The following is an 11,730-nucleotide window of genomic DNA, read 5'->3' as shown; positions in this document are numbered from 1 at the left end:
CGTGGTACACATGCCTGCCTTCGGGCAAAACATTCACAATATAATAAAATAAACCTAAAAATGTTTAAGGGGAAGAAGCCATGAATTGGAAAGAGAGCAAGGCGAGAGGGTACACAGGAGGGTTTGGAGGGAAAAAAGAGAAGAGGGAAATATAATGACATTATAATCTCAAAAAAATTAAATAATTGTTTTTGAAAAAACTTTTTGTCTTTAACAATTTGATCCCCGCAGATAGCCTATCACAGGGATAAAAACCTGACTAACACACCCCATAGCCCACTTCTTTCTGCACAGGGCTGGGGGAAATGCCAGGAAGGCCATAGCAGCCTTCTCCAGACTTCTGGTTATTTTCCTAAAGACAATAAACCTGCTGGGTGTGGCGGCACACTGTAGGAATCCCGGCTCCTACTGGGTAGCAGGAGGAGGACGGGGGAGAGTTCGAGGTCCTCTCCACCACACAGGAAGTTCAGTGCAAGCCTGAACCTCAGCAACCCTGTCTCAATAGAGGAGGGGAGACTCCAACACACTGCTGAAGTTCTCTGAAATTCGTCAATAAATATCACGTGAAGAAATCGTTAGATACATAATAAATTGTAGCTAAAAGGGACGTGGCTTTCCTTGTAAAAAGCTCTCCATCCAGAATAATGACCTGCTGTCCTGTTGTCATTTTGCCTGCCAGCTCCAAAGAAAACAGAACTTGACCCGCGGCTGTCGGAGGTTATGCTAATGCTGAGTAACTGATATTAAGCCGAAATGCCCTCAAAAGGAAATGAAAAATAAACAAACTTTCTAAACTGAAATATCCTGCCACTGGGTTGGTATTTTGAGCAGTCTGCAAACAGGAAAAGAAATCACGCGCTGTCAGTAAAAGATGCCTCACGCGCTCTTCTCTCCCCTTCCCCCTTGAAACAGGGTCTCTCTGTCTAGCCCCTGCTGTCCTGAAACCCACTCTGTAGACCAGGCTGGACCTGAACTCACAGAGAGCCGTCTATCTCTGCTCCCTGCATGCTGGGTTAAAAGGCATGAGACACCACATCCAGTTGCTCGTTATAACTGTACCTGTAACTCCAGTTTCAGAGGAGATGATAGTCTTTATGGGCACTGCGTGGACATGGTACACAGATGTCCACTCAAGCAAAACACCCATACTCATAAAATAGAAATAAATACATCAAAACAAGTTTCAAAAAAAGAACTAAGGAATTTCAAAGTATTGTTTTAGGAATATGCATATTGTCACATTAAGTATTTTGAGGTCGATTTTTGTTTTTCTTTGGGGGGGATAAGAGGTGGGGGGTCAGGCTAGTAAAACAGATACTAAAGCCTAACAACCTAAATCCAATCCCCAAAACGTACAGGGTGAAAAAAAAATCCTGAAGTTCTGACCTTCACACGAGTGCCAGGGCATCCTTGTGCCCAGTGCATATGTCTCTACAGGAACACATAAGAAAATAAATAAATGTAATAAAATATTTAGGCATCCTGCTTTTGTTTTTTGCCCATATTCATTTTTTTTTGCCATTTTCTTCTGCTCTTTGTGGTTGGATAGAACTCTTTTGTTTTGTTATATCGAGTAAACTTTCTCCATCAATTAGAAAAACTAAACTATACCTAGTTAGAAAATTCTAAAATGCTCAGTATACATTCACTCTGATAGCATTTTCTCTAATCTAGTCATTTCTGTCCAATAAAAAACATAATATGGACCAGGCGGTGGTGGCACACACCTTTAATCCCAGCACTCAGGAAGCAGAGGCAGGCAGATCTCTGTGAGTTGGAGGCCAACCTGGTCTACAAAGCAGATGCCAGGACAGGCGGGACTGTTACACAGAGAAACTATATCTTGAAAAACCACACACACACACTCACATACACACACACACACACAAACACACACACACGTAAAACCATAATGGCAAAGTGCAGCAGTGGTACCACACTCCTTTAATTTCAGCACTTGGGAGGCAGTGGCAGGAGGATCTCTGAGTTCAAGGCCAACCTTGTCTAAAGAGGGAGTTCCAGGACAGCAGGGCTACACAGAGAAACCCTGTATGGGGGGGGGATACAAAAATAATATGAAGCAGGACTAGGCACACAGCTGTAATCCCCACACTCAGGAGACTGGGGAAGGAGGCTCATGATTTCCACTTAAGGCCCTCATTCAAACAAGCAAACAGATACAATAAAAGGAACTTTTTGGCTGAGGATGTGGCTCAGGTATCAGACCCTTGCTAAGCACAGGCACAAAGCCTTGGGTTTGGTAACACAAGCCTGAAATCTTAACACTCAGGAGTGGGAGGCAGGAGGGTCTGAAGCTCAAAGCCCTCCTCAGCTACACAGATAATTCAAGGCCAGCTTGGGCTGTGTGGGACCCTGTCACAAGAAAGTAACAAGCTTTGAGGGAGAAAGTCATTGGAGACGGGGTCACATCTAGTGCGGGTTGGACTTGAACCCCTGATCATCTTGCTTCTACCTTCCAAGTGCTGGAGTTGGAGGTGTATGTCACCATGTCCGTTTTTATGCACTGTGGGGGATCAAACCCAGGATGTCATACGTACTAAGAAAGCATTCTACCAACTGAGTTGTATCCTCAGGCCTGGGAAACTTCTTAAGTGATATAAAATAACCCAGTGGTGTTGGAGGAAGCCACTTATTGGTTTCTGTCCACTCATCCTGGCAAAGTTTCAACACGTCTGTCTCTGGTGGCAGCCGACCCATGGCTTCTCTCTAACTCCTCCTCCTTTCTCCCAGCATTCTGTTTAGTTCCCCTCCCCCTCCAAGCTCTGTTCCCCTATAGTTCTGCTATAGACCCAAAGCAGTTCCTTTATTAACCAATGATATTTACAGCATACAGAGGGGGAACCCCCACATAACAGTGAGGGGTCATACACCTTTAATTCTAGCACTCTTGTGGCAGAGGCAAGCAGACCTCTGTAAGTTGAGGCCAGCCTGCTCTACAGAGTGAATTCCAGAGATATGTAGAGACACCCTGTCTCAAAAAACAAAACCACAAAAAAAAATGTAAAATATAAACCAGTCATTCTCGGGCTATATTCCTGGGCTATTCCACACTGTCTAGTGTTGCTGGATCAGGCCTTCAGACTGATAGGTCGTCCACACTTCCATGTTTCAAGCACTCCACTACTGCATATGGCTAACGGCTACTGAACCAGACATGGGGCCTACAGTCGTCCACCTCTCTTGCTACTACCCCATCTTCAGCTTCTGTCCTACATCCACAGCTGGTCTCCCATCCCAGCTGCCCTTGTCAATCCACTCTCCATGCAGCAGCACCGATTTTCTCCATCAAATAGAAACTCGCCCAGGTAAGGGGGCACACAACTTTGGAAGACAGAGGCAGATGGATCTCTGTGAGCTCCAGGCCAACCTGGTCTTACATAGTGAGACCCTGTCTAAAAATATTTTTTGAAAAAAAATTGAAAAGGTGGAATTAGAAACTCCATTGCCTTCCCAATAGACTCAAGACAAAATCAGGGCCCTTCCTATGTGCTACATGCCCCTGAGCCCTATGCATATAGCTCTTTCCAATCCCGCTCCTACCAGCCCCCCCCCCCCGCCCGTCCTCCCCACTCACTCACTGTCAGCTAAACAAGCTCTTTCCTACCTCAGGACCTCTGCATGCGCTTTTTTTCGTGACACCTCCTTCTCATCTTTCAGGTGTCAACTTGAAATTTCTCCCATCTGGGTAACCCTGTCCTTCTTAGCCTTCTCAGTAAAATTCCCCTTCCCCCTACACCCATTTCTGTCCCATAATTTATTTATATCATATTTAGTTATTTGCCTTTTTTTATATGTGAAAATTTGTATTGAAACTTTGATGTGGATTACATCGAATCTGTTATTTGCCTTTTAAATGCTGTCTCCTCCACTGGGTTGTAAACTCCAAGTTAACACGTAACTCTCTAGTGGACTGGAGGGGCGACGCTGGAGAGTGAGCGCCTGTATTACACCCTGGGATGCTCAGGTGGAAAGGACCGTGCAGGTGTGGAACTAGGCGTGCTGATGCTCAAAAGATCTTGTCCGGTTTTGCCTCTCAGAAGAGGATGCAATTCCCAACACGTCCACAAGGTGGCAGAGGAGAAGGTAGGACCCCCGCAACTAACACTGCAGAAAAGCAACAAAGCCTCTAAAACTTTCCCATTTTGGAAGCAGCCAGGCTCCCAGGGAATTACTGGTCATGGGAAGGGGTGGTGCTCCGGTGCCTAAGACTATTTCTCTACTACCAAGTTAATGTACTACTCGAAGTCTTTTTTATTTTTTCTTTTCTTCATTCCTGGGGCTCAAACCCAAGGCCTTGAGTGTGGAAGGGACATGCTCCACCTCTGAGCCCCACGTCAGCCCCTCACTTGAAGGCCTTCATCAGACTCCGAGGGCCAGGAGAAGTCAATTATCCATCTGACAACAGCTATGAACAAAAGAAGGTGCCACCCAGGCTTGGAGGAACACACTTGTAATCCCAACACTCATAAGGCTGAGCAGAAGGATTGAGAATTACAGAGCAGCTGAAAGCAAGACCCTGCCTCTAAAGAAATAACTAGATGATAGAGACAGACAGACAGATAGATAGACAGACAGACAGACAGCTACCTCCTGCCACCCATAATCTTATGGCATTCACATAACTATTGTTGTCATTCAGAGTTTCCCCTTTTTTTTGGAAGTGGTTCTAAATGAACACCGATATTTAAGGACCTTTGATAAGCCAACGCTACAGAGTGCTCTGCCTCCTCCTACTACATGGCGTTTTAACAGCAGTGGAGATCTAAATTCCAGGAACTAAAAAAATTTCTGAACACACTTAAGTCTATTTGGGTTTTTGTTTCTGTTTGTTTTAGTACAAAGAGATCCTGAATCTATCCTAACCAAGAGACTTAACATGTGTTCACATTGTATAGGTCCAGGGTCAGCCTCGCAAATCCTTTTTCGTTGTTTTTGTTTTTGTCTTTTGTTGTTGTTGTTGTTGTTCTTTTCTCTTCTCTTTTCTGCCCTAGAACTCGCTCTGTAGACCAGACTGGCCTCGAACTCACAGAGATCCGCCTGCCTCTGCCTCCCAAGTACTGGGATTAAAGACGTGCGCCACCACTGTCGGGTGCACATTATGCTTTTTAATTGGACAGAAGCTACTAGATTAGGTAAAATGCTTTCAGAATAGATGTCTACTGAACATTTCAGAAATGTCTAGCTAGGTATAGATTTTTTTTTTCTAATTGATGGGTGAAGTTTATTTGATAAAATAAAACATCGGTGATCCGCCCAAGCACAAAGAGCAGCATTCCTTGGTGTCACAAGCCAGGATGGCAGGATGCATGCTCGTATTTAAAACCAAGTTTGCAGTGAAGCCAAACCCGTGAAGCCCGTGGAAGCACAGCCAGAAAGGCCTTGAATGAATTACACGTTTGGTTCTGAATTTGGGGTTGGTTGTCATGCATTCAGGAACCTTCTGCTCTCACCGAATCTTCCACCGCCCAACATTCAGCCAACACCACAGCTCCCGCTAGAAGAGCTAAGGTCTGGACCAGCTGACTCCCTTTGAGCAGTGGGACAATAGCAGATGTGACACAAACAGGGTGTGCGCTGTCTTTGTGAAGGTAGCCCTTCGAGGCAACCTACCCAGGTCCATCAATCTGCCCAAACCCGCCAAGCCGGCAGTGGATCTAAGTTATTAATAAGGCCTTGCCAGAATGGGCATTCAAAAACAAATGAACGCCTCTGTGTAGGCAGGGAGGTCTAATGGCTGCAACTGTGGCCTTTGGAGCTCGTCCCCAAACCTGGGATAGTTAGGTGTGGTGTCTGCCTATAATTCCAGCAATCAGGAAGTAGAATTAGGCAGGAGAGTCACAAGCTTGAGGCCAGCTGGGGGCACATATGCTGTGACCTTGTCTCTCTCTGTCTCTGTCTCTCTCTTTCTCTCTCTCTTTCACACACACACACAGGGGTGGGGTATAACTGTCCTTGTTATTCTCACCTCCTACTCTGTGTGACGTCACTCTAATTTGTTTTTGCATACACATCCATTCTCAGACCCAGGCCATTCTTGCACACCAAGCCAGGGGTGTCAGTGCAGGCTGTGTGTGTAATCCTAGCACTCGGGAGGAGGAACCGGGAAGATCAAGAGGTCGAGGTCATCCTTGGCTACATAGGAAGTTTAGAAAGTTCAAAGTCATCATGGACTACGCAACAGAGTCTGTCTATAAAAACAGAATGGGGGCGGGAGGCGGGGGGGGGGGGCGGGAACCCAAGTCTGTGAAACAGTTTTCAAAGGACCAAAGATGCTGAGGTTAGTCACGCATATGAGGATGCAGACCTTTCTACACTGTTTCTAAGGAGAGACTGTGGCCCCTTTTTAATGAGATTGCTTGCCCCACTCACACGTCCTTCTGGGCTTCCCTTCCCTTCCCTCAGGGTTTTGCACAAGTTCACCCTTCCCTTCCTGTGTGGAGCTGCAGAACAATGGTGAGATGCTTGGCCTTGGACAGAGGCCTCCTGAGTGCTTCCACAAATGGACTTTAATTTCTCTTCTGGGTCCAGGGATGCTGGCCTCAATTTGTGTCTGCCCAGCAGGTGAGGAGGATAGCCAAGGTCAGCAACGGTTATGGTGGCCAGAGGCAGCCTACTGTCCAACCTAAACAGGAAGGAGAGGCACGCGGGCAGAGGGGCAGGAATGTACGATGTTGACAGGAGGGGAAATAAGGTGCACTGTGAGGGCTACAGTCCTATTCAGGATCAGCGCCCGGCCTGGAACTGGAAGACACAGCATTCACTCTGTGAAAAATAACAGTCTTATGTCCATCAGGTTGACAAAACGTTCACCATCAGGGACCCCCAGCAGCGCTTCTCCAACCTCTGAGGAGTTCTGATGCAGCAGAGAAAAAGAAAAGCAGAAGATAAAAGCAAACCTGGGTCAGACATGCTGATAGAGCTGTAATCTCAGCAGTCAAGAAACTGAGACACATAGGGCTGTGGTGGCATGCGCCTTTAATCCCAGCACTTGGGAGGCAGAGCCAAGCGGATCTCTGTGAGTTCGAGGCCAGCCTGGATTACAAGAGCTAATTCCAGGACAGGCTCCAAAGCTACAGAGAAACCCTGTCTTTAAAAACAAATAAATAAATTAAATTAAATTAAAAACCAAAAAACAAAAAGCTGAGACGGTAGGATTGAGAGTTCAAGGTTAACCTGAGCTTCATAGCAATAACCTGTCTAAATTAATTAGTGAATCAACAAACCCTTAGGGGTAATCAGTAACTGTAAAAAGACAAAAAATGGATAAATAATATAAGTATCTTCTGAGAGGTAAGAGAACATTTTTACTCAAAATCAAGAGGAACGGGATGCTGGGAAAAAGAAAAATTTGATTAAAAAAACATTCCAAGCAGGGTGTGATAGTACATGCCATAGTCCCAGCTGCCTCAGTCCAAAAGCATAACCCATGTCCTATCGGTAGTGACTGCAGCATGCATGGACACACACACACACACATACAACAACAATAATACTAAAGGTTTTTTAATACACAAGCAGAAATAAAAAATTTAATAAAAAAGATTTAAGGGAAAAAACTGAAGAAGTATCTTTAAAACAAATCAAGAATGACAGGGAGGCTTAAGAAAACAAGAAAAAAAATGTTTAAAAGAGGAAGCGTTTGCCCAAATGAGTTGCAAACCGTGCCCACATGAAAAGCTCTACAGGGGAGTTCATAGAGGTTTTATTCATCATGGCCCAAACCTGGCAGCCATCAAGATGTCCTTCCAAAGATAACAGGACAGATGATCTGGAGAGAACAAAACAAAGAAAGAACAGGGAATTTTGAGAGTAAGTGGAAGAAAGTGGGTTGAAGCCAGGGGACCTGGTATGCCGGGTGCCACCATCCACCTGGACACCCAGAGCTGTGGCAGTCCCTGCTCCCCAGTACCCCACCCTATCACTTGGGTGCGTGCTCCTTACCCCACAGAATTCTCCCTCTGAGAGCATATTTTTGCCAGATGTTCAAACTGTAGCCCAGCCTGGAAATTTCCAACGGTGATGAGCTGTCTCCCGAGAACCCACCCACTCAGGCTGGGATCTTCTCAGGGAAACTGAATCCATGCTCTGTCCCTGAGACACTCAGCTTAAATCCCCCTGGTAACCTTCACATAGAAGGAAATAGGTTTTCTGCCACCCCTGCACCCTTCCCCCACTTCCTCCACCCCCATAATAAGTTTCTCCACTGATGCGGTAAGCCAGATCAAGCCAAACTGAAAGAGTATAACAAAGCAACTCTCTGGTGGGTTCACTGGTCTCAGAGAATGAGGCCAGAGAAGTAGCACACAGGGGCTAAAGCAGTAACGTTTTATAGACTGTAGGCGAGGGGCGATGACGTGCCTGCCAGAAGCGGGGTTTGTGCCCAAGTGTGGTCAATAACTGAGAGTTTAGGCAGGGACTTGGGCAGCTGGCAACTTCAGGGGAGGAAGCTGCAGCAGCCACCGAGACTACACCAGAGCTTCTGTTACTTTTCCTTTGTTTGGAGACTTTGAGAGGGCAGGGTTCACAGAGATAGAGTAAGAAATGGGGCTTCCCAGAACATGCAGGGGTGAACTGGAACCTCCAACCAAACATAGGGCTTTACTGATCCTCTGGATAGGGCTAAATTGGGGCAAAAAATATCAGATAATATTGACTTACCAGAGGTACTAGTTTTGTTTGATTGAGACAGAGTTCAAATTGGCCTTGCTATCACTATAGAGCCTAGACTGACCTCAGATTTGAAGGAACCCTCCCTGGTGAGGGAGCAGTGGTGTGCCACCACACTCAGAATATCAGTCTTCAGGACTTTTTCATAAACGTTAATCCGCCACAGTGATGTCAGAACCTCAGGAAATCACGTGAGACGGGGATGTTTGTAACAGCATATGCTAGCAACAACGTCACTAGTTCTGGAAGTAGGAGTAACATAAAGTGTGGGTGGCATGGAAAATTATATTACAGAATGGAATATTATGTAACCACTAAATGTGACCGTTTTTCTTTCTCTTTTTTTTTTCTTTTTTCTTTTTTTCTTTGGTTTTTCAAGACAGGGTTTCTTTGTAGCTTTGGAGCCTGTCCTGGAACTGGAACTAGCTCTTGCAGACCAGGCTGGTCTTGAACTCACAGAGATCCGCCTGCCTCTGCCTCCTGAGTGTTGGGATTAAAGGCGTGCGCCACCACCAGCAGCCCTTTTTTCTTTATTATGTGTATATATGTTGCAAGGGGCTGCTTAAGTCCGAAATAACCACACAGAAACTGTATTATTTAAATCACTGCTTGGCCCATTAGCTCTAGCTTCTTATTGGCTAACTCTTTTTTTTTTTTTTTTTTTTTTTTTTTTGGTTTTTCGAGACAGGGTTTCTCTGTGGTTTTGGAGTCTGTCCTGGAACTAGCTCTTGTAGACCAGGCTGGTCTCGAACTCACAGAGATCCACCTGCCTCTGCCTCCCAAGTGCTGGGATTAAAGGCATGCGCCACCACGACCCGGCTTATTGACTAACTCTTATATTAATTTAACCCATTCCTACTCATCTGTATATCACCACAAGGTCATGGCCTACCAGCAAAGTTTTAGCACATCTATCTCTGGCAGCTACATGGCGTCTCTCTCTGACTCAGCCCTTCTTCCTCCCAGCATACAGTCTAACTTTCCCTGTCTACCTAAGCTCTGCCTTGCTATAGGTCCAAAACAGTTTCTATATTCATTAATGGTAATCACAGCACATAGAGGGGACTCTCACATCATATATATACATAGAAATGTATAAATACAATCTGCTGAGACAATCTAGTGTCACTACTATGCAAGTGTTTTTAGGGCTGACCACTTGACACTGGATAATCAATTAAGAGGCTTATCCCTGGGCGTGACAGGGTCTCCCTCTCTCTGCAGTCATTGGTTGTAGCTTTTCACCTAGGGGTGCAGTCTCATGAGACACACTGGTATGTCAACTGGTGTCATTGTTTAAGTCTTGTTCAGGCTATAAGTATGACTTTTAAAAATATGTAAAAGACATTTTGTTGCCAAGCGTTGTGATGCACACCTGTAGCCTCAGCACTGGGGAGAATGAGGCAGGACCATCACCATGTTTCAGAGGCTTACTTGAGTTATGTAGTGTGACCCTCACACACACACACACACATATACACACATTATCTTGAAATCTAAATTTGGAACACAGCGATAAAGAATGTGCTTACTACTTGCCCTAAGTGTGTATAGAAAAAGAGTGTGCCACTGTTTCCAAAGAGAACCACCAAAGAGGGCTGGAGAGCTTGCCCATTGTACAGCCCTGGGTTTCATCCCCAACATCAAGTAAACCAGGCTTGATGCTAACTGCCTGTATTTCCAGCACTTGGGAGGCGGAGGCGGGAGAGTCAGAAGCTCAAGGTCATCCACAGCTACACAGTGAGTTCCAGACCATCTTGGGATAAATGAGAGCCTTTTTCCAAAGGAAATAAAGAAGACAACAGAAGGAAAACAGGTCAAAATGTTTAAACACCAGCTGTCCCTGGTAGGACTTTTGAGTGATGCTTTTTTTTCCTTCCCTTTACTATTGTGCATTTTTCAAGTATTCAACAATGGAAACGTGGAGAGAAACCGTCATTTTTTAAATAGTATGTTCTTTCATTGCCTCTTCAAAAATGTAAGGGTTCTGCACCCAGAAGGATTTAGAGAAAATGGTGACTAGCACACACTGTGCCAGTGGCCAGAGCAGCAGGATCGCTGCAGAGACCCTCTCACACTCACTCATGTTACAGATAAGGATGTAGGACCTGGGTGAAACATGAACCTAGGCAGCAGGAATCCCACATGTGAGGGGCAGGGCTCTCCTCCCAGCACTCCCCAGCCCATTTGATCATCTTCCCATTTAACCAACAGCATCTTCGTCTTCCAATTCCAGACTGCTAGGTATGCCAGACTCAGACTCACAGTGTGATGCTAGGCTAGCTCACCATCTGATAGCTATTGTAAATGCAGACTCCCACCTCCAGACAAGCGGTACTTGCTTGTATTCCCAGCGCTTGAGAGTCAGAGGCAGGAGGACTTGTTTCTCCATCAGCTTCCCAGTTAGACCTGAAGCTGCTGCTATTTTAACTACTATATGTGACCCTGCAGCCCTGCAGTCAGCGCCCTTTTGCTGCCGATGGAGTTTTTAACTAATTCTCTATTGTTCTTTCTACCAATAAAACATGGAAGTCAGATATCGGGGTGAAAACCTGCTAGCTCAGAGAGGCTGAGAAGCAACCAGCTGACCTTTCTTTTGGACCAGAGATCCAGCACGAGAACATCTCTCTGGCTGTCCCTGTCCCAAATCAAAAAAAAACAACAAAAAAAAGGCAAAACAAAACTCTTAAGTCCTTCCCTACCCCTTCCTGTGTTTCCTGTGTGTCTTTAAATTCATTTTCCTGTCCTCTGTCTCTCTACGACCAATTCCTGTCAACTATTTGCTGGCTTCACCTCCTGATCCAAGGTTGACTTTATTAGCACAGTCTCAGGTTTCACAGTGCAATCAAATAGCTCACAACAATGACTGACACAAATTTGAGGCCAGCCTGGCTTATATAGTGAAACTGTCTCAAAGGGATAAGCATCTCAGGCCTCTTTCCCGAGAAAAGGGGAATCAGAGCCTACATTTCAGAACCCCAGGGCAAGATTCCCACGGGAGCAAAAACAAACTAGAAACTCTTTCATGGCTTAGGCTGAAGC

The sequence above is a fragment of the Chionomys nivalis genome, chromosome 7 (genome assembly GCF_950005125.1).
Source record: "Chionomys nivalis chromosome 7, mChiNiv1.1, whole genome shotgun sequence".
NCBI lineage: Eukaryota > Metazoa > Chordata > Mammalia > Rodentia > Cricetidae > Chionomys > Chionomys nivalis.
Note: the sequence above shows the minus strand (reverse complement) of the source record.